Source organism: Primulina tabacum, chromosome 10, assembly GCF_025594145.1.
Source record: "Primulina tabacum isolate GXHZ01 chromosome 10, ASM2559414v2, whole genome shotgun sequence".
NCBI classification, from domain to species: domain Eukaryota; kingdom Viridiplantae; phylum Streptophyta; class Magnoliopsida; order Lamiales; family Gesneriaceae; genus Primulina; species Primulina tabacum.
The window spans coordinates 17,006,567-17,026,877 of record NC_134559.1 but is presented as its reverse complement, the minus strand read 5'-3'; the positions used below and the strand labels follow the sequence as shown (position 1 = coordinate 17,026,877).

General features: G+C 42.7%; 13 non-coding genes and 6 pseudogenes across 13 annotated transcripts; all 19 read right to left on the bottom strand.

Annotated features, from left to right (window-relative positions):
* Nucleotides 1-679: 679 nt before the first annotated feature.
* Nucleotides 680-798, bottom strand: LOC142510944 (5S ribosomal RNA; annotated as a pseudogene).
* A 682-nt stretch (nt 799-1,480) lies between these two features.
* On the bottom strand, nt 1,481-1,599 carry LOC142508302 (5S ribosomal RNA). Its single transcript, XR_012806522.1, has one exon. It is a non-coding gene; the product is annotated as a 5S ribosomal RNA (ribosomal RNA).
* Nucleotides 1,600-2,281: 682 nt separating this feature from the next.
* Nucleotides 2,282-2,400, bottom strand: LOC142506951 (5S ribosomal RNA). The gene has a single exon (XR_012805221.1). It is a non-coding gene; the product is annotated as a 5S ribosomal RNA (ribosomal RNA).
* Nucleotides 2,401-3,083: 683 nt separating this feature from the next.
* Nucleotides 3,084-3,202, bottom strand: LOC142507506 (5S ribosomal RNA). Its single transcript, XR_012805762.1, has one exon. It is a non-coding gene; the product is annotated as a 5S ribosomal RNA (ribosomal RNA).
* Nucleotides 3,203-3,883: 681 nt separating this feature from the next.
* On the bottom strand, nt 3,884-4,002 carry LOC142510980 (5S ribosomal RNA; annotated as a pseudogene).
* Nucleotides 4,003-4,686: 684 nt separating this feature from the next.
* On the bottom strand, nt 4,687-4,805 carry LOC142510869 (5S ribosomal RNA; annotated as a pseudogene).
* A 682-nt stretch (nt 4,806-5,487) lies between these two features.
* LOC142507575 (5S ribosomal RNA) lies at nt 5,488-5,608 on the bottom strand. The gene has a single exon (XR_012805829.1). It is a non-coding gene; the product is annotated as a 5S ribosomal RNA (ribosomal RNA).
* Nucleotides 5,609-6,297: 689 nt separating this feature from the next.
* On the bottom strand, nt 6,298-6,416 carry LOC142515427 (5S ribosomal RNA). The gene has a single exon (XR_012811273.1). It is a non-coding gene; the product is annotated as a 5S ribosomal RNA (ribosomal RNA).
* Nucleotides 6,417-7,100: 684 nt separating this feature from the next.
* On the bottom strand, nt 7,101-7,219 carry LOC142514151 (5S ribosomal RNA). The gene has a single exon (XR_012810060.1). It is a non-coding gene; the product is annotated as a 5S ribosomal RNA (ribosomal RNA).
* A 684-nt stretch (nt 7,220-7,903) lies between these two features.
* LOC142511604 (5S ribosomal RNA) lies at nt 7,904-8,021 on the bottom strand (annotated as a pseudogene).
* A 684-nt stretch (nt 8,022-8,705) lies between these two features.
* Nucleotides 8,706-8,824, bottom strand: LOC142516080 (5S ribosomal RNA). The gene has a single exon (XR_012811894.1). It is a non-coding gene; the product is annotated as a 5S ribosomal RNA (ribosomal RNA).
* Nucleotides 8,825-9,508: 684 nt separating this feature from the next.
* On the bottom strand, nt 9,509-9,627 carry LOC142508199 (5S ribosomal RNA). The gene has a single exon (XR_012806425.1). It is a non-coding gene; the product is annotated as a 5S ribosomal RNA (ribosomal RNA).
* A 684-nt stretch (nt 9,628-10,311) lies between these two features.
* Nucleotides 10,312-10,430, bottom strand: LOC142508962 (5S ribosomal RNA). The gene has a single exon (XR_012807157.1). It is a non-coding gene; the product is annotated as a 5S ribosomal RNA (ribosomal RNA).
* Nucleotides 10,431-10,822: 392 nt separating this feature from the next.
* On the bottom strand, nt 10,823-10,943 carry LOC142509370 (5S ribosomal RNA). The gene has a single exon (XR_012807547.1). It is a non-coding gene; the product is annotated as a 5S ribosomal RNA (ribosomal RNA).
* Nucleotides 10,944-11,628: 685 nt separating this feature from the next.
* Nucleotides 11,629-11,746, bottom strand: LOC142512633 (5S ribosomal RNA; annotated as a pseudogene).
* A 684-nt stretch (nt 11,747-12,430) lies between these two features.
* On the bottom strand, nt 12,431-12,549 carry LOC142514564 (5S ribosomal RNA). Its single transcript, XR_012810452.1, has one exon. It is a non-coding gene; the product is annotated as a 5S ribosomal RNA (ribosomal RNA).
* A 683-nt stretch (nt 12,550-13,232) lies between these two features.
* Nucleotides 13,233-13,351, bottom strand: LOC142506432 (5S ribosomal RNA). The gene has a single exon (XR_012804726.1). It is a non-coding gene; the product is annotated as a 5S ribosomal RNA (ribosomal RNA).
* A 683-nt stretch (nt 13,352-14,034) lies between these two features.
* Nucleotides 14,035-14,152, bottom strand: LOC142510704 (5S ribosomal RNA; annotated as a pseudogene).
* A 1,931-nt stretch (nt 14,153-16,083) lies between these two features.
* Nucleotides 16,084-16,189, bottom strand: LOC142513010 (small nucleolar RNA R71). The gene has a single exon (XR_012808979.1). It is a non-coding gene; the product is annotated as a small nucleolar RNA R71 (small nucleolar RNA).
* Nucleotides 16,190-20,311: the final 4,122 nt, after the last annotated feature.

Below are 20,311 nucleotides of genomic sequence, written 5' to 3'. Positions count from 1 at the left end.
TGAGTGGGATGTTTATTCTTATATCCTTCGAGTACGTGTGGAGCGGGCGGCGATGGAAAACACGCGGCACTTCTCTCGCCCAATCAGAACCATGAAGTTAAGCGTTCTAGCGCGATGGCAGAGCTTGGATTGGTGACCTCCCTGGGCAATCCTTGTTTCGTGACAGTTTACGTAAATTATGGCTAAAACAGCCGAAATAATTGTTTTTAATGAGTTAACCGTCTCCGGAGTAATCTGCGTCATACCCTTCCGCACAGAACCGGCTCACGGACAACAAAAATCGCTAAATGGTCCCAGAAAATAGAAAAAAAATAAGAAGAAAAAAATAGGGAATGTAAAGCTATTATTATGCCTGGGATATGATAAAATGGAACTGGAATCGAATTTCGAACTTCCTAGGCAGATTTCTCGAGAAAACGGAAGCTTAACAGAAGCGGAAAATCACAAATTAGAGGGTCTTAGAGAAGGAATTTGGCTAAAATCTGGCCACCTCATTGCGGAGCAATGAGTCTCGTTCGTTTGCCCGTTTACAATCAAATTAACCTACAATTTTGTCCAAATCCGGCCGTGCCCGAGCTACGTTGAATTCACATGTCTTATCTGGTCCCAATCGAGATTCAGATGATTTGAACCGAAAATCTTCTGTCAAAAAGTAATCAAAAATAGAAAAACACGAAAAGGGGTGCAACACGAGGACTTCCCAGGGGGTCACACATCCTAATACTGCTTTCGCCCAAGCAAGCCTAACTACGGAGTTCTGATGGGATCCGGTTCATTAGTGCTGGTATGATCGCACCCGACATTGAGTGGGATGTTTATTCTTATATCCTTCGAGTACGTGTGGAGCGGGAGGTGATGGACAACATGCGGCACTTCTCTTGCCCAATTAGAACCATGAAGTTAAGCGTTCTGGCGTGATGGCAGAGCTGGGATGGGTGACCTCCCTGGGAAGTCCTCGTGTCGCGACCGTTTACTTAAATTATGGATAAAACTGTCGAAATAATTGTTTTTAATGAGTTAACCGTCTCCGAAGTAATCTGCGTCATACCCTTCCGCACAGAACCGGCTCACGACAACAAAAATCACTAAATGTTCCCAAAAAATAGAAAAAAAGAAGAAGAAGAAAATAGCGAATGTAAAGTTACTATTATGCCTGGGATACGATAAAATGGAACCGGAATCGAATTTCGAACTTCCTAAGCGGATTTCTCGAGGAAACGGAAGTTTTACAGAAGCGGAAAATCGCAAATTAGACGATCTTAGAGAAAAAATTCGGCTAAAATCTCACCACCTCATTGCGGAGTAATGAGTTTCGTTCGATTGCCCGTTCACAATCAAATTAACCTACAATTTTGTCCAAATCCGGCAGTGCCCGAGCTACGTTGATTTCACATGTCTTATATTGTCCCGATCGAGATTCAGATGATTTGAGCCGAAAATCGTCTGTCAACAAGTAATCAAAAATAGAAAAACACGAAAAAGGGTGCAACACCAGGACTTCCCAGGGGGTCACCCAACCTAGTACTGCTCTCGCCCAAGCACGCAAAACTTCGGAGTTCTGATGGGATCCGGTGCATTAGTGTTGGTATGATCGCACCCGACATTGGGTAGGATGTTTATTCTTATATCCCTCGAGTACGTGTGGAGCGGGCGGCGATGGACAACACGCGGCACTGCTCTCGCCCAATCAGAACCATGAAGTTAAGCGTTCTGGCGCGATGGCAGAGCTGGGATGGGTGACCTCCCTGGGAAGGCCTCGTGTCGCGACCGTTTACGTAAATTATGAATAAAACAGTCGAAATAATTGTTTTTAATGAGTTAACCGTCTCCGGAGTAATCTGCGTCATACCTTTCCGCACAAAACCGGACCACGACAACAAAAATCGCTAAATGTTCCCAGAAAATAGAAAAAAATAAGAAGAAGAAAGTAGCGAATGTAAAGCTATTATTATGCGTGGGATACGATAAAATAGAACATGAATCAAATTTCGAACTTCCTAAGCGAATTTCTCGAGGAAACGGAAGTTTAACAGAAGTAGAAAATCGCAAATTCGAGGGTCTTAGAGACATAATTCGGCTAAAATATCGCCACCTCATTGCGGAGTAATGAGTTTCGTTCGTTTGCCAGTTTATAAATAAATTAGCCTACAATTTTCTCCAAATCCTGCAGTGCCCGAGCTACGTTGATTTCACATGTCATATCTGGTTCCGACCGAGATTTAGATGATTTGAATCGAAAATCTTCTGTCAACAAGTAATCAAAAATAGAAAAATACGAAAAAAGGTGCAACACGAGGACTTCCCAGGGGGTCACCCATCCTAGTATTGCTCTCGCCCAAGCAAGCTTAACTTCGGAGTTCTGATGGGATCCGGTGCATTATTGCTGGTATGATCGCCGTGACATTGAGTGGGATGTTTATTCTTATATCCTTCGGGTACGTGTGGAGCGGGCGGTGATGGACAACACGCGGCACTGCTCTCGCCCAATCAGAACCATGAAGTTAAGCGTTCTGGCGCGATGGCAGAGCTAGGATGGGTGACCTCCCTGGACAGTCCTCGTGTCGCCACCGTTTACGTAAATTATTGATAAAACAGTCGAAATAATTTTTTTTAATGAGTTAACCGTCTCCAGAGTAATTTGCGTCATACCCTTCCGCACAGAACCGGCTCACGACAATAAAAATCGCTAAATGTTCCCAGAAAATAGAAAAAAAAATAAGAAAAAGAAAATAGCGAATGTAAAGCTATTATTATGCCTGGGATACGATAAAATTGAACCGGAATCGAATTTCGAACTTCCTAAGCGGATTTCTCGAGGAAACGAAAGTTTAACAGAAGCGGAAAATCGCAAATTAGAGGGTCATAGAGAAGGAATTCGGCTAAAATCTCGCCACCTCTTTGCGGAGTAATGAGTCTCGTTCGTTTGCCCGTTTACAATCAAATTAGCCTATAATTTTGTCCAAATCCTGCAGTGCCCGAGCTACGTTGATTTCACATGTCTTATCTCGTCCTGATCGAGATTTAGATTATTTGAGCCGAAAATCGTCTGTCAAAAAGTAATCAAAAATAGAAAAACACGAAAAGGGGTGCAACACGAGGACTTCCCAGGGGGTCACACATCCTAATACTGCTTTCGCCCAAGCACGCCTAACTACGGAGTTCTGATGGGATCCGGTGCATTAGTGCTGGTATGATCGCACCCGACATTGAGTAGGATGTTTATTCTTATATCCTTCGAGTACGTGTGGAGCGGGAGGTGATGGACAACACGCGGCACTGCTCTCGCCCAATCATAACCATGAAGTTAAGGGTTCTGGCGCGATGGCAGAGCGAGGATGGATGACCTCCCTGGACAGTCCTCGTGTCGCCACCGTTAATGTAAATTATTGATAAAAAACTCGAAATAATTTTTTTAACGAGTTAAGCGTCTCCGGAGTAATCTGCGTCATACCCTTCCGCACAGAACCGGCTCACGACAACAAAAATCGCTAAATGTTCCCAGAAAATAGAAAAAAAATAAGAAGAAGAAAATAGCGAATGTAAAGCTATTATTATACCTGGGATACGATAAAATTGAACCGGAATCGAATTCGGACTTCCTAAGCGGATTTCTCGAGGAAATGAAAGTTTAACAGAAGACGAAAATCGCAAATTAGAGGGTCTTAGAGAAGAAATTCGGCTAAAATCTCGCCACCTCATTGCGAAGTAATGAGTCTCGTTCGTTTGCCCGTTTACAATCAAATTAGGCTACAATTTTGTCCAAATCCGGCAGTGCCCGAGCGACGTTTATTTCACATGTCTTATCTGGTCCCGTTCGAGATTCAGATGATTTGAGCCGAAAATCGTCTGTCAACAAGTAATCAAAAATACAAAAACACGAAAAGGGGTGCAACACGAGGAATTCTAAGGGTGTCACCCATCCTAGTACTGCTCTCGCCCAAGAACGCTTAACTTTGGAGTTCTGATGGGATCCGATGCATTAGTGTTGGTATGATCGCAACCAACATTGAGTGGGAAGTTTATTCTTATATCCCTCGAGTAAGTGTGGAGCGGGCGGCGATGGACAACACGCGGCACTGCTCTCGCCCAATCAGAACCATGAAGTTAAGCGTTCTGGCGCGAAGGAAGAGCTAGGATGGGTGACCTCCCTGGGCAGTCCTCGTGTCGCAACCGTTTATGTAAATTATGGATAAAACAGTCGAAATAATTTTTTTTAATGAGTTAACCATCTCTGGAGTAATCTGCGTCATACCCTTTCAAACAGAACCGGCTCACGACAACAAAAATCGCTAAATGTTTCCAGAAAATAGAAAAAAAAATAAAAAGAAGAAAATAGCGAATGTAAAGCTATTATTATGCCTGGGATACGATAAAATGGAACCGGAATCGAATTTCGAACTTCCAAAGCGGATATTTCGAGGAAACGGAAGCTTAACAGAAGCGGAAAATCGCAAATAGAAGGTTCTTTGAGAAGGAATTCGGGTATAATCTCGCCAACTCATTGCAGAGAAATGAGTCTCGTTCGTTTGCCCGTTTACAATCAAATTAGCTTACAATTTTGTCCAAATCTGGCAGTGCCTGAGCTACGTTGATTTCACATGTCTTATCTGGTCCCGATAGAGATTCAGATGATTTGAGCCAAAAATCGTCTGTCAACAAGTAATCAAAAATAGAAAAACACGAAAAGGGGTGTAACACGAAGAATTCCCAGGGGTTCACCCATCCTAGTAATGCTCTCGCCCAAGCACGCTTAACTTCGGAGTTCTGATGGGATCGGATGTATTAGTACTGGTATGATCACACACGACATTGAGTGGGATGTTTATTCTTATATCCCTCGAGTACGTGTGGAGCGGACGGCGATGGACAACACGCGGCACTGCTCTCGCCCAATCAGAACCATGAAGTTAAGCGTTCTGGCGCGATGACAGAGCTAGGATGGGTGACCTCCCTGAGCATTCCTCTTGTCGCGACCGTTTACATAAATTATGGATAAAAAAGTCGAAATAATTATTTTTAATGAACTAACCGTCTCCGAAGTAATCTGCGTCATACCCTTCCGCACAGAACCAGCTCACGACAACAAAAATCGCTAAATGTTCCCAGAAAGTAAAAAAAAATTAGAAGAAGAAAATAACGAATATAAAGCTGTTATTATGCCTGTGATACGATAAAATGGAACCGGAATCGAATTTCGAACTTCCTAAGCGGAATTCTCGAGGAAACGGAAGCTTAACAGAAGCGGAAAATCGCAAATTAGAGGGTCTTAGAGATGGAATTCGGCTAAACTCTCGCCAGCTCATTGCGGAGTAATGAGTCTCGTTCGTTTGCCTGTTTACAATCAAATTAGCCTACAATTTTGTCCAAATCCGGCAGTGCCCGAGCTACGTTGATTTCACATGTCTTATCTGGTCACGATCGAGATTCAGATGATTTGAGCCGAAAATATTCTGTCAACAAGTAATCAAAAATAGAAAAACACGAAAAAGGGTGCAACACGAGAACTTCCCAGGGGGGGTCACCCATCCTAGTACTGCTCTCCCCCAAGCACGCTTAACTTCGGAGTTCTGATGGGATCCGGTGCATTAGTACTGGTATGATCACACCTGACATTGAGTGGGATGTTTATTCTTATATCCCTCGAGTACTTGTGGAGCAAGCGACGGCGCGTTGGACAACACGCGGCACTTGTCTCGCCCAATCAGAACCATGAAGTTAGGCGTTCTGGCGCGTTGGAAGAGCTAGGATGGGTGACCTCCCTTAGAAGTCCTCGTGTCGCGACCGTTTACGTTAATTATGGTTAAAACAGTCGAAATAATTGTTTTTACTGAGTTAACTGTCTCCGAAGTAATCTACCTCATACCCTTCTGCACAGAACCGGCTCACGACAACAAAAATCGCTTAATGTTCCCAGAAAATAGAAAAAAAAAATTAGAAGAAGAAAATAGCAAATGTAAAGCTATTATTACGCCTGGGATACGATTAAATGGAACCGGAATCGAATTTCGAACTTCCTAAGCGGATTTCTCGAGAAAACGGAAGCTTAACAGAAGCGGAAAATCGCAAATTAGAGGGTCTTAGAGAAGGAATTCGGCTAAAACTCGCCAGCTCATTGCGGATAAATGAGTCTCGTTTGTTTGCCTGTTTACAATCAAATTAGGCTACAATTTTGTCAAAATCCGGCAGTGCCCGAGCTACGTTGATTTCACATGTCTTATCTGGTCCCGATCGAGATTCAGATGATTTGAGCCGAAAATCGTCTGTCAACAAGTAATCAAAAATAGAAAAACACGAAAAGGTGTGCAACACGAGGACTTCCCAAGGGGTCACCCATCCTAGTACTGCTCTCGCCCAAGCACGCTTAACTTCGGAGTTCTGATGGGATCCGGTGCATTTGTGCTGGTATGATGGCAACCGACATTGAGTGGGATGTTTATTATTATATCCCTCGAGTACGTGTGGAGCGGGCGGCGATGGACAACACGCGGCACTGCTCTTGCCCAATCAGAACCATGAAGATAAGCGTTCTGGCGCAAGGGCAGAGCTAGGATGGGTGACCTCTCTGGGCAGTCCTCGTGTCGCGATTGTTTACGTAAATTATGGCTAAAACAGTCGAAATAATTGTTTTTAATGAGTTAACCGACTCCGGAGTAATCTGCATCACACCCTTCCGCACAGAACCGGTTCATGACGACAAAAATCGCTAAATGTTCCCAGAAAATAGAAAAACAAATAAGAAGAAGAAAATAGCGAATGTATAGCTATTTTTATGCCTGGGATACGATAAAATGGAACCGGTATCGAATTTCGAACTTATTAAGCGGATTTCTCGAGAAAATGGAAGCTTAACAGAGGCGGAAAATCGCAAATTAGAGGGTATTAGAGAAGGAATTCGGCTAAAATCTCGCCACCTCATTGCGGGTTAACGAGTCTCAATCGTTTGCCTGTTTACAATCAAATTAGACTACAATTTTGTCCAAATCCAGCAGTGCCTGAGCTACGTTGAATTCACATGTCTTATCTGGTCCCGATCGAGATTCAGATGATTTGAGCCAAAAATCTTCTGTCCACAAGTAATCAAAAATAGAAAAGCACGAAAATGGGTGCAACACGAGGACTTCCCAGGGGGCCTCACATCCTAGTACTTCTCTCGCCCAAGCACGCTTAACTTCGGAGTTCTGATGGGATCCGGTGCATTAGTGCTGGTATGATCGCACCCGACATTGAGTGGGATGTTTATTCTTATATCCCTCGAGTACTTGTGGGGCGGGCGGCGATGGACAACACGCGGCACTTGTCTCGCTCAATCAGAAGCATGAAGTTAAGCGTTCTAGCGCGAGGGCAGAGCTAGGATGGGTGACCTCCCTGGGCAGTCCTCGTGTCACGTCCGTTTACGTAAATTATGGATAAAACAGTCGAAATAATTTTTTTTAATGAGTTAACCGTCTCCGGAGTAATCTGCGTCATACCCTTCCGCACAGAACCGGTTCACGACAACAAAAATCGCTAAATGTTCCCAGAAATTAGAAAAAAAAATAAGAAGAAGAAAATAGCGAATGTAAAGCTATTTTTATACCTGAGATATGATAAAATGGAACCGAAATCGAATTTCGAACTTCCTAAGCGGATTTCTCGAGAAAACGGAAGCTTAATAGATGCAGAAAATCGCAAATTAGAGGGTATTAGAGAATGAATTCGGCTAAAATCTTGCCACCTCATTGCGGGGTAATGAGTCTCAATCGTTTGCCCATTTACAATCAAATTTGCCTACAATTTTATCCAAATCCGGCAGTGCCCGAGCTACGTTGATTTCACATGTCTTATCTGGTCCCGATCGAGAATCAGATGATTTGAGCCGAAAATCTTCTGTCAACAAGTAATCAAAAATAGAAAAACACGAAAAGGGGTGCAACACGATGACTTCCCAGGGGTCTCCCGTTCTTGTACTGCTCTCTCCCAAGCACGCTTATCTTCGGAGTTCTGATGGGATCCGGTGCATTAGTGCTGGTATGATCGCATCCGACATTGAGTGGGATGTTTTTTTTTATATCCTTCGAGTACGTGTGGAGTGGGTGGCGATGGACAACACGTGGAACTTCTCTCGCCCAATCAGAACCATAAAGTTAAGCTTTCTGGCGTAATGGCAGAGCTAGGATGGGTGACCTCTCTAGGAAGTCTTCGTGTCTCGACCGTTTATCTAAATTATGGATAAAACAGTCGAAATAATTGTTTTTAATGAGTTAAACGTCTCCGAAGTAATCTGCGTCATACCCTTCCGCTCAGAACCGGCTCACGACAACAAAAATCGCTAAATGTTCCCAGAAAATAGAAAAAAAATAAGAAGAAAAAAACAGCGAATGTAAAGCTATTATTATGCCTGGGATACGATAAAATGCAATTTGGAATCGAATTTTGAACTTCCTAAGCGGATTTCTCGAGGAAATGGAAGCTTAACAGAAGCGAAAAATCGCAAATTAGAGGGTTTTAGAGAAGGAATTCAGCGAAAATCTCACTAACTCATTGCGGAGTAATTAGTCTCGTTTGTTTGCCTGTTTACAATCAAATTAGCCTACTATTTTGTCCAAATCCGGCAGTGCCCCAGTTACGTTGATTTCACATGTCTTATCTGGTCTCGATCGAGATTCAGATGATTTGAGCCAAAAATCGTCTGTCAACAAGTAATGAAAAATAGAAAAACACGAAAAAGAGTGCAACACGAGGACTTTCCAGGAGGTCATCCATCCTAGTACTACTCTCGCCCAAGCACACTTAACTTCGGAGTTATGATGGGATCCGGTGCATTAGTGCTGGTATGATCGCACCCGACATTCAGTGGGATGTTTATTCTTATATCCCTCGAGTACGTGTGGGGCGGGCGGCGATGGACAACATGCGGAACTTCTTTCGCCCAATCAGAACTATGAAGTTAAGCGTTCTGGCGCGATGGCAGAGCTAGGATGGGTAACCTCCCTGGAAAGTCCTCGTGTCGCGACCGTTTACATAAATTATAGATAAAATATTCGAAATAATTGTTTTTAATGAGTTAACCATCTCCGAAGTAATCTGCGTCATACCCTTCCGCACAGAACCGGCTCACGACAACAAAAATTGCTAAATGTTCCCAGAAAATAGAAAAAAAAATAAGAAGAAGAAAATAGCGAATTTAAAACTATTATTATGCCTAGTATACGATAAAATTGAACCGGAATTGAATTTCGAACTTCCTAAGCGGATTTCTCGAGAAAACGGAAGCTTTATAGAAGCGGAAAATTGCAAATTAGAGGGTCTTAGAGAAGGAATTCGGCTAAAATCTTGCCACCTCATTGCGGAGTAATGAATCTCGTTCGTTTGCCCGTTTACAATCAAATTAGCCTACAATTTTATCCAAATCCGGCAGTGCCCGAACTACGTTGATTTCACATGTCTTATTTGGTCCCGATCGAGATTCAGATGATTTGAGCCGAAAATCTTCTGTCAACAAGTAATCAAAAATAGAAAAACATGAAAAGGGGTGCAACACGAGGACTTCCCAAGGGATCACCCAACCTAGAACTGCTCCCGCCCAAGCATGCTTAACTTCGGAGTTCTGATGGGATCAAGTGTATTAGTGCTGGTATGATCGCACCCTACATTGACTGGGATGTTTATTCTTATATATTCTTCGAGTACGTGTGGAGCGGGCGGCGATGGACAACACGCGGCACTGCTCTTGCCCAATCAGAACCATGAAGTTAAGCGTTCTGGCGCGAGAGCAGAGCTAGGATGGGTGACCTCCCTGTGCACTCCTCGTGTCGTGTCCGTTTACGTAAATTATGGATAAAACAGTCGAAATAATTGTTTTTAATGAGTTAACCGTCTCCGGAGTAATCTGCGTCATACCCTTCCGCACAGAACCGGCTCACGACAACAAAAATCGCTAAATGTTCCCAGAAAATAGAAAAAAAATAAAAAGAAGAAAATAGCGAATGTAAAGCTATTATTATGCCTGTGATACGATAAAATGGAACCGGAATCGAATTTCGAACTTCCTAAGAGGATTTCTGGAGAAAACGAAAGCTTAACAGAAGCGAAAAATCGATTATAAAAGGTACTTAGGGAAGGAATTCGGCTAAAACTCGCCAGCTCATTGCGGAGAAATGAGTCTCGTTCGTTTGCCCGTTTATAATCAAATTAGGCTACAATTTTGTCGAAATTCGGCAGTGCCCGAGCTACGTTGATTTCACATGTCTTATCTGGTCCCGATCGAGATTTAGATGATTTGAGCTGAAAATCGCCTGTCAACAAGTAATCAAAAATAGAAAAACACGAAAATGGGTGCAACACGAGGACTTCCCAGGGGGTCACCCATCCTAGTATTGGTCTCGCCCAAGTACGCTTTACTTCGGAGTTCTGATGGGATCCGGTGCCTTAGTGCTTGTATGATCGCACCTGACATTGAGTGGGAGGTTTATTCTTATATCCCTCGAGTACGTGTGGAGCGTGCGGCGATGGACAACACGCGGCACTGCTCTCGGCCAATAAGAACCATGAAGTTAAGCGTTCTAGTAGTTATGGATGAAACGAAAGCTTAACAGAAATGGAAAATCGCAAATTAGAGGGTCTTAGAGAAGGAATTCGGCTAAAATCTCGCCAAGTCATTGCGGAATAATGAGTCTCGTTCGTTTGCCTATTTACAATCAAATTAGCCTACAATTTTGTCCAAATCCGGCAGTGCCCGAGCTACGTTGATTTCACATGTCTTATCTGGTCACGATCGAGATTCAGATGATTTGAGCCGAAAATATTCTGTCAACAAGTAATCAAAAATAGAAAAACACGAAAAAGGGTGCAACACGAGAACTTCCCAGGGGGGGTCACCCATCCTAGTACTGCTCTCGCCTAAGCACGCTTAACTTTGGAGTTCTGATGGGATCTGGTGCATTAGTGCTTGTATGATCACACCGGACATTGAGTGGGATGTTTATTCTTATATCCCTCGAGTACTTGTGGAGCAAGCGGCGATAGACAACACGTGGCACTTGTCTCGCCCAATCAGAACCATGAAGTTAGGCGTTCTGGCGCGTTGGCAGAGCTAGGATGGCTGACCTCCCTGAGAAGTCCTCGTGTCACGACCATTTACGTTAATTATGGTTAAAACAGTCGAAATAATTGTTTTTACTGAGTTAACTGTCTCCGAAGTAATCTACGTCATACCCTTCCGCACAGAACCGGCTCACGACAACAAAAATCGCTAAATGTTCCTTGAAAATAGAAAAAAAAAAATTAGAAGAAGAAAATAGCAAATGTAAAGCTATTATTATGCCTGGGATACGATTAAATGGAACCGGAATCGAATTTCGAACTTCCTAAGCGGATTTCTCGAGAAAACGGAAGCTTAACAGAAGCGGAAAATCGCAAATTAGAGGGTCTTAGAGAAGGAATTCGGCTAAAACCCGCCAGCTCATTGCGGATAAATGAGTCTCGTTCGTTTGCCCGTTTACAATCAAATTAGGCTACAATTTTGTCCAAATCCGGCAGTGCCCGAGCTACGTTGATTTCACATGTCTTATCTGGTCCCGATCGAGATTCAGATGATTTGAGCCGAAAATCGTCTTTCAACAAGTAATCAAAAACAGAAAAACACGAAAAGGGGTGCATCACGAGGACTTCTCAGGAGGTCACCAATCTAGTACTGCTCTCGCCTAAGCACGGTTATTTTCGGAGTTCTGATGGGATACGGTGCATTTGTGCTGGTATGATGGCACCCGACATTAAGTGGGATGTTTATTCTTATATCCCTCGAGTACGTGTGGAGCGGGCGGCGATGGACAACACGCGGCACTGCTCTTGCCCAATCAGAACCATGAAGTTAAGCGTTCTGGCGCGAGAGCAGAGCTAGGATGGGTGACCTCCCTGTGCACTCCTCGTGTCGTGTCCGTTTACGTAAATTATGGATAAAACAGTCGAAATAATTGTTTTTAATGAGTTAACCGTCTCCGGAGTAATCTGCGTCATACCCTTCCGCACAGAACCGGCTCACGACAACAAAAATCGCTAAATGTTCCCAGAAAATAGAAAAACAAATAAGAAGAAGAAAATAGCGAATGTAAAGCTATTTTTATGCATGGGATACGATAAAATGGAACCGGAATCAAATTTCGAACTTCTTAAGCGGATTTCTCGAGAAAATGGAAGCTTAACAGAGGCGGAAAATCGCAAAATAGAGGGTATTAGAGAAGGAATTCGGCTAAAATCTCGCCACCTCATTGCGGGGTAACGAGTCTCAATCGTTTGCCCGTTTACAATCAAATTAGCCTACAATTTTGTCCAAATCCAGCAGTGCCCGAGCAACGTTGAATTCACATGTCTTATCTGGTACCGATCGAGATTCAGATGATTTGAGCCGAAAATCTTCTGTCAACAAGTAATAAAAAATAGAAAAACACGAAAATGGGTGCAATACGAGGACTTCCCAGGGGGTCTCACATCCTAGTACTTCTCTTGCCCAAGCACGCTTAACTTCGGAGTTCTGATGGGATCCGGTGCATTAGTGCTGGTATGATCGCACCCGACATTGAGTGGGATGTTTATTCTTATATCCCTCGAGTACTTGTGGGGCGGGCGGCGATGGACAACACGCGGCACTTGTCTCACTCAATCAGAAGCATGAAGTTAAGCGTTCTGGCGCGAGGGCAGAGCTAGGATGGGTGACCTCCCTGGGCAGTCCTCGTGTCACGTCCGTTTACGTAAATTATGGATAAAACAGTCGAAATAATTTTTTTAATGAGTTAACCGTCTCCGGAGTAATCTGCGTCATACCCTTCCGCACAGAACCGGTTCACGACAACAAAAATCGCTAAATGTTCCCAGAAATTAGAAAAAAAAATAAAAATAAGAAAATAGCGAATGTAAAGCTATTTTTATGCCTGAGATATGATAAAATGGAACCGAAATCGAATTTCGAACTTCCTAAGCGGATTTCTCGAGAAAACGGAAGCTTAATAGATGCGGAAAATCGCAAATTAGAGGGTATTAGAGAATGAATTCGGCTAAAATCTTGCCACCTCATTGCGGGGTAATGAGTCTCAATCGTTTGCCCATTTACAATCAAATTAGCCTACAATTTTGTCCAAATCCAGCAGTGCCCGAGCTACGTTGATTTCACATGTCTTATCTGGTCCCGATCGAGAATCAGATAATTGGAGCCGAAAATCGTCTGTCATTAAGTAATCAAAAATAGAAAAACACGAAAAGTGGTGCAACACGATGACTTCCCAGGTGGTCACCCATCCTAGTACTGATCTCGCCCAAGCACGCTTCACTTCGGAGTTCTGATGGGATCCGATGCATTAGTGCTGGTATGATCGCACTCGACATTTATTCCGATGTTTATTCTTATATCCTTCGACTACGTGTGGAGCGGGCGGTGATGGACAACACGCGGCACTTCTCTCGCCCAATCAGAACCATGAAGTTAAGCGTTCTGGCGCGATGGCAGAGCTAGGATGGGTGAAGTCCCTGGGCAGTCCTCGGGTCGTGACTGTTTACATAAATTATGGATAAAACAGTCGAAATAATTGTTTTTAATGAGTTAACCGTCTTCGGAGTCATCTGCGTCATACCCTTCCGCACAGAACCGGCTCACGACAAAAAAAATCGCTAAATGTTCCCAGAAAATAGAAAAAAAATAAGAATAAGAAAATAGCCAATGTAAAGCTATTATTATGCCTGGGATACGATAAAATGGAACCGGAATCGAATTTCGAACTTCCTATGCGGATTTCTCGAGGAAACGGAAGCTTAACAGAAGCGGAAAATCGCAAATTAGAGGGTCTTAGAGAAAGAATTCGGCTAAAATCTCGCCACCTCGTTGCGGAGCAATGAGTCTCGTTCGTTTGCCCGTTTACAATCAAATTAGCCTACAATTTTGTCCAAATCCGCCAGTGCCCGAGCTACGTTGATTTCACATGTCTTATTTCGTCCCGATCGAGATTCAGATGATTTGAGCCGAAAATCGTCTGTCAACAAGTAATCAAAAATAGAAAAACACGAGAAAGAGTGCAACACGAGGACTTCCCAGGGGGTCACCCATCCTAGTACTAATGTCGCCCAAGCACGCTTAACTTCGGAGTTTGATGGGATCCGGTGCATTAGTGCTTGTATGATCGTACCCGACATTGAGTGAGATGTTTATTCCTATATCCCTCGAGTACGTGTGGAGCGGGCAGCGATGGACAACACGTGGCACTGCTCTCGCCCAATAAGAACTACGAAGTTAAGCGTTCTAGCGCGATGGCAGAGCTAGGATGGGTGACCTCCATGGGCTGTTGATAGGTGTGGTTTTTTCGTGTTTATTGCATTAGTTTGTGTGTGTTTGCATTGTGCATGCGTACATTTCGTTCACATTTTGTTCGTTTTAGAGTAAGCATATGCATTTGATCATTTCTCACTTGTACGTGACGAATTTGCAGGAAAATGGCCGGAAAACTAAAATCGGAGACAAGTGCCAAGCTAAGAAGATAATGTGCAGAAGAGGCGGCGCTCGTGCGGTGAAATTGTACCGCCCGGGCGCGAGAGAAATCACGCAAAGAGCTGAAGTCCAGAGAGGTCGGCGCTCGAGCGGTAGTTTTCTACCGCTCGGGCGTGAAAAGTGATCCAAGAAGAGAAAAGTTACAGAAGATATGGCTCTCGAGCGGTAATTCTCTACCGCCCAAGCGCGAGAAGCCGCATTCCCCAAGTGCTTTACAGAGCGTGTGGCGCTCGAGCGGTAATTCTCTACCGCCCGATCGCCACTTATTTTTGGGAAGATTTCTTGTCCGATTCCCTACCTTATTTTGGGGGAGAGGATGATATGGAAAGGGGAGGAGGACGTTTTTTGAGACATTCAGACTTCATTGGAGCAGCCGCGCAAGCTTTGGAGAGGAGTTTTGAGCTTGGATTGAAGATTCGAAGCTTTCGGGGCGTCGTTGTTCACAATTTCCGTCAACTCTAGTATTTCTAATTTAGTTTCTATCTTTTAACCATTGTTTTGCTGATTTCAATCATGAATTTTAGTAGCTAAATTTTATTATTTGTTGGGATTTAAGGGGATCCTACCTCAAACTTTGATATAATTAATTTACACCTCGTTTTTTGATTTGTTCTTGATTATACTATTGTTTTATCATGTTGTTAGAGCGTAGCTAACTTTAACAACGTTTTTATATTGCGAGTGAGTTCGAGAGAATAACTTGTGATAGGAACGAGTAGTATAATCCGTTGATCTACAATTTACATAGACATATGAAATTGGATACGCGCCGATAGTCATAGTCCTAAGGGTCGAAAACTAGGGGATTTCATAAATCGACATGCAATTCACTCTTGATAAATTATTAAAGACATTTAATTACTTCATTGAGTAGAATTAGTTTGGCATAGCTCGAGAGAGTGTGTTCAATTGAATAGAAAATCCTGTCGGAAGTATAAAATCAATATCGAACGAATTAATTAATTAACGAGGAATAGATGAACCGAAATTCCCAACAAATTCATTTCTTATTGAATTTTACTCAACCATTTTAGACATTATATTTCATTAATCAATACTTGAATCATTTTATTTGAATGTTTATTTGATTATAGTAGCAATAAAACAATCATTCAAATTTTCGTTGCTAAAGATTTAATAACTGAAAATAATAATCGTCAAATACAGTCTCCGGTGGAACGATACTCGTACTCACGTACATTATACTATTACTTGACATCGTGCACTTGCGATTAATTTTTGAGCAAATAAAACCATATTTTTATTTAGAATTCCACAGTGCAAGTTTTGCTCGATCAAGCCAGCTATAATTCAGATGATTCAGAACACAGTCCAATTTGGAGGATCTGCAGCAGATGACCCAAACACGCACATCGCAAATTTTCTTGAAATTTGCGATACTTTTAAATTTAATGGAGTTTCTGATGATGCTGTTAGGCTTCGTTTATTTCCTTTCTCTTTGCGTGATAAAGCTCAAATATGGTTAAACTGTTTGCCTATAGGTTCGATCACTACATGGGAGGACATGGCGAAAGCATTTCTCATTAAATACTTTCCACCATCAAAGACCATGAATCTGCGGGCAGACATTACAATATTTTCTCAATTCGATCAGGAGTCTTTGTATGAGGCATGGGAACGCCTCAAGGATCTACTACGAAGATGCCCTCATCACGAACTGCCACTTGGGTTAGTCGTTCAAACATTTTATTATGGTCTGCTTACTCCTAACCGTACTATGTTAGATGCTGTTGCTTGTGGAAACTTGTTGAGAAAAACTGCGGAAGAAGGATATGAGTTGTTGGAGTAGATGGCTGCTAGCAGTTATCATCCTCAATCTGACAGGAACAACCAGCGGAGAAGTACAGGAGTTCATCAGGTAACTGATTTTTCTGCCATTACTGCACAACTTGATGTGTTGAACAGGAAACTGGACAGCTTGAACATGGGTGGCACAGCTATGCGTCTTCAAAAAATATTCTGTGAGAAATGTGGAGGTGAACACTATGTGAAAGACTGTCAAGATGGCAATCCCTTCTATGTGCAAAATGAGGCACCGGTGAATCAAGTGGGAGTCCAAAACCGCCCAAGGAATGATCCTTATTCGAACACATACAATCCTGGATGGAGGCAACATCCCTACTTCTCATGGGGCGGTCAAAATTGTCAGAATCGACCGCAAGGATGACAATTATATGGGAAACAACCGATGTATAGATCTGATCCTCCTAGAGAAGAGAAGTCCAACCTGGAGAAAATGATGTCTAAGTTTATTTCATCCACTGAAACTAGACTTCAAAACCAAAATGCATCGATAAAAGGGCTCGAGAATCAAATTGGACAGTTGGCCAAGATGATAGCAAGTAGAGAGCCGGGCACCTTGCCAAGTAACACAGAGACAAATCCAAAAGAGCAAGTGAAGGCCATCGAGTTGAAGAGTGGGAAAGTTTTAGAGTCAAGAGAAAAAGAGAAAACTCAAAAATTGGATGAGCATTCTGAAACATCCAAAGGTAAGTCTTCTAACTCTACACCAGCACCGACTGCACAACCTAAAATTGTTATTCTCCACCATTTCCTGCAGCACTGAAAAAAGCAAAACTAGATGCACAATTCGGTAAGTTCCTTAAGGTATTCAAAAAATTGCATATCAATATTCATTTTGCCGATGCTTTGATGCAAATGCCTAGTTATGCTAAATTTTTGAAAGATATATTGGCAAATAAGAGGAAGTTGGAGGATCACATGACAGTGAACTTAACTGAAAATTGCTCTGCTTTGGTGCAAAACAAGATCCCACCGAAACTTAAGGATCCAGGGAGTTTTTCTATTCCTTGCATGATTGGAGATGTTGTTTTTCATAAAGCGTTATGTGATCTTGGTGCAAGTATTAACCTGATGCCTCTTTCTGTGTTTAGGAAACTTGGATTGGGAGAACCTAAGCCAACGCGGATGTCTTTACAACTAGCTGACAGATCTATCAAGTACCCCCGCGGAGTGATTGAGAACGTGCTAGTGAAAGTGGACAAATTTATTTTCCCTGCGGACTTTGTGGTACTTGACATGGAGGAAGACATAGAGATGCCGTTGATTCTTGGGAGACCATTCCTTGCGACTGGCAAGACCCTGATTGATGTTCAAGAAGGGAAGTTGAGACTGAGAGTGGGCGAGGAAGAGATCACTTTTGATGTTTTTAATGCACTTAAGCACACACTGCACTCTGATAGTTGTTATAGAATTGATGCTGTTGATGCTCTCGTGTCTAACTATGTGCACGATGCTCTTGGGGACCCTTTAGAAGCCACCCTCACAACGGAATTGGAGGATGACGACTTGGACGAAGAAAAAGCTGAAATAGTGGCATACTTTAATGCCAACCATCCATGGAGAAGGCCGATGAGGATGAGACTGGAAGATCTAGGAGAGCGCAGAGATTTGATCCCTCCAAAGTCAAGCATCGAGGAACCACCGACGCTTGAACTAAAACCCTTACCTCCGCACTTAAAGTACGTATACCTAGGTGAAAATAACACTTTGCCTGTCATTATTTCTGCTTCTTTGACAGATGCTATGGGGGAAAAATTGTTGCAAGTTCTCAAAGAGCACAAAAGGGCATTCGCCTGGAAGGTGGTAGACATCAAGGGAATCAGTCCATCGATATGCATGCATAAAATCTTGATGGAAGAAAAGAACTCACCTCTCGTGCAACCTCAAAGACGACTAAATCCAAAGATGCAATAGGTAGTGAAGGCTGAAACTATTAAGCTTCTCGATTCAGGTATTATCTATCCTATCTCAGATAGTGCTTGGGTGAGTCCTGTTCAATGCGTGCCAAAGAAAGGTGGGATTACGGTGATCACTAATGAAAAGAATGAACTTATTCCCACGAGAACTGTTACGGGGTGGAGAGTTTGTATTGACTATAGGAAGTTTAATGATGCCACCCGTAAGGACCATTTTCCCCTTCCTTTTATTGATCAAATGTTGGAGAGATTAGCGGGGCATGAATTTTATTGTTTTCTAGATGGGTATTCGGGGTATAATCAAATCACTATTGCACCTGAGGACCAAGAGAAAACCACTTTCACTTGTCCTTATGGAACTTTTGCCTTTCGCCGTATGCCTTTTGGTCTTTGTAATGCACCCGTTACTTTTCAGCGCTGCATGACTGCTATATTCCATGATATGATTGAAACCTTTCTTGAAGTATTTATGGATGACTTTTCTATCTTTGGTGCAACGTTTGATGAGTGTTTGCAGAATTTGAGATCCGTGTTGAGAAGGTGCGAGGAGACGAACTTGGTGCTTAATTGGGAAAAGTGCAATTTCATGGTACAAGAGGGAATTATTTTAGGGCACAAGGTTTCGGAACAAGGAATTGAGGTGGACAAAGCTAAAATTGAAGTCATAAAGAACCTACCGCCACCAGCCTCAGTGAAGGGAGTTAGAAGTTTTCTAGGCCACGTCGGTTTTTATAGGCGGTTTATCAAAGACTTTTCAAAACTTGCCAAACCTCTATCTTCCTTACTCATGAAAGATGTGCCTTTTTGATTTCAATGCTGAATGTTTACAGGCGTACGAGGATTTGAAGGGGCGCTTGGTGATGGCTCCTGTCTTGGTGGCACCGTATTGGGATCTGCTCTTCGAGATCATGTGCGATGCCAGTGATACTGCGGTGGGGGCTGTGCTTGGCCAGCGTCAAAACAAGGTATTTCATACAATTTACTACGCAAGTAAGACCCTTGACGAGGCTCAATTGAATTATGAAACAACTGAAAAGGAATTACTTGCAGTAGTATTTACGCTTGACAAATTTCATTCGTACCTTGTTTTGTCCAAAGTAATTGTTTACACAGATCACTCGGCATTGAAATATTTACTTGCTAAAAAAGATGCAAAGCCACGCTTACTTCGTTGGATTTTATTATTGCAAGAATTTGATCTAGAAATAAAAGATAAGAAAGGTGTCGAGAATGTGGTAGCAGAACACTTGTCTAGGTTGGAGCTAATTAGTGATGATTGTGTAGATCGAGCTATAAATGATTGGTTTCCTGATGAGCAGCTCTTTGAGGTGAGACACTGTCCTTGGTATGAAAATTTCGCTAACTTTCTTGTCACAGGCACACCACCACCAAATCTATCATTTCACCGAAAGAAATTTTTCTCTGACGTGAAATATTATTTTTGGGAGGAACTATTTTTGTTTAAGATTTGTGCAGATTCCATGATAAGAAGGTGTGTTGCAGAGGAGGAGTTTGGTCAAATCCTCAACCATTGCCATGACCGTGAGGTAGGTGGTCATTTCGGACCAACAAGGACGGCATCTAAGGTACTTGAATGTGGCTTTTATTGGCCAACCCTTTTTAAAGATGCTCGAGCTTATGTGCTAACCTGTGATAAATGCCAGTGGTCAGGTAACATCTCTACCGTCATGAAATGCCATTAAATAATATTCTTGTGTGTGAGGTTTTTGATGTATGGGGGATAGATTTCATGGGACCGTTTCCCAGTTCGTTCACGAAAAATATATCTTGGTTGCGGTTGATTATGTGTCTAAGTGGGTAGAGGCAGAAGCGTATGCCACTAATGATGCTCAAGTGGTCCTGAAACTTTTAAAGAAAAATATTTTTAACAGGTTTGGGACACCAAGAGCTATCATTAGTGATGGTGGCACCCATTTTTGCAATAAATTATTTGAAAAACTCTTGAGCAAATACGGTGTCACACACAAGATCTCTACCCCATATCATCCCCAAACGAGTGGTCAAGTGGAAGTGTCGAATCGAGAGATAAAGCGGATTTTAA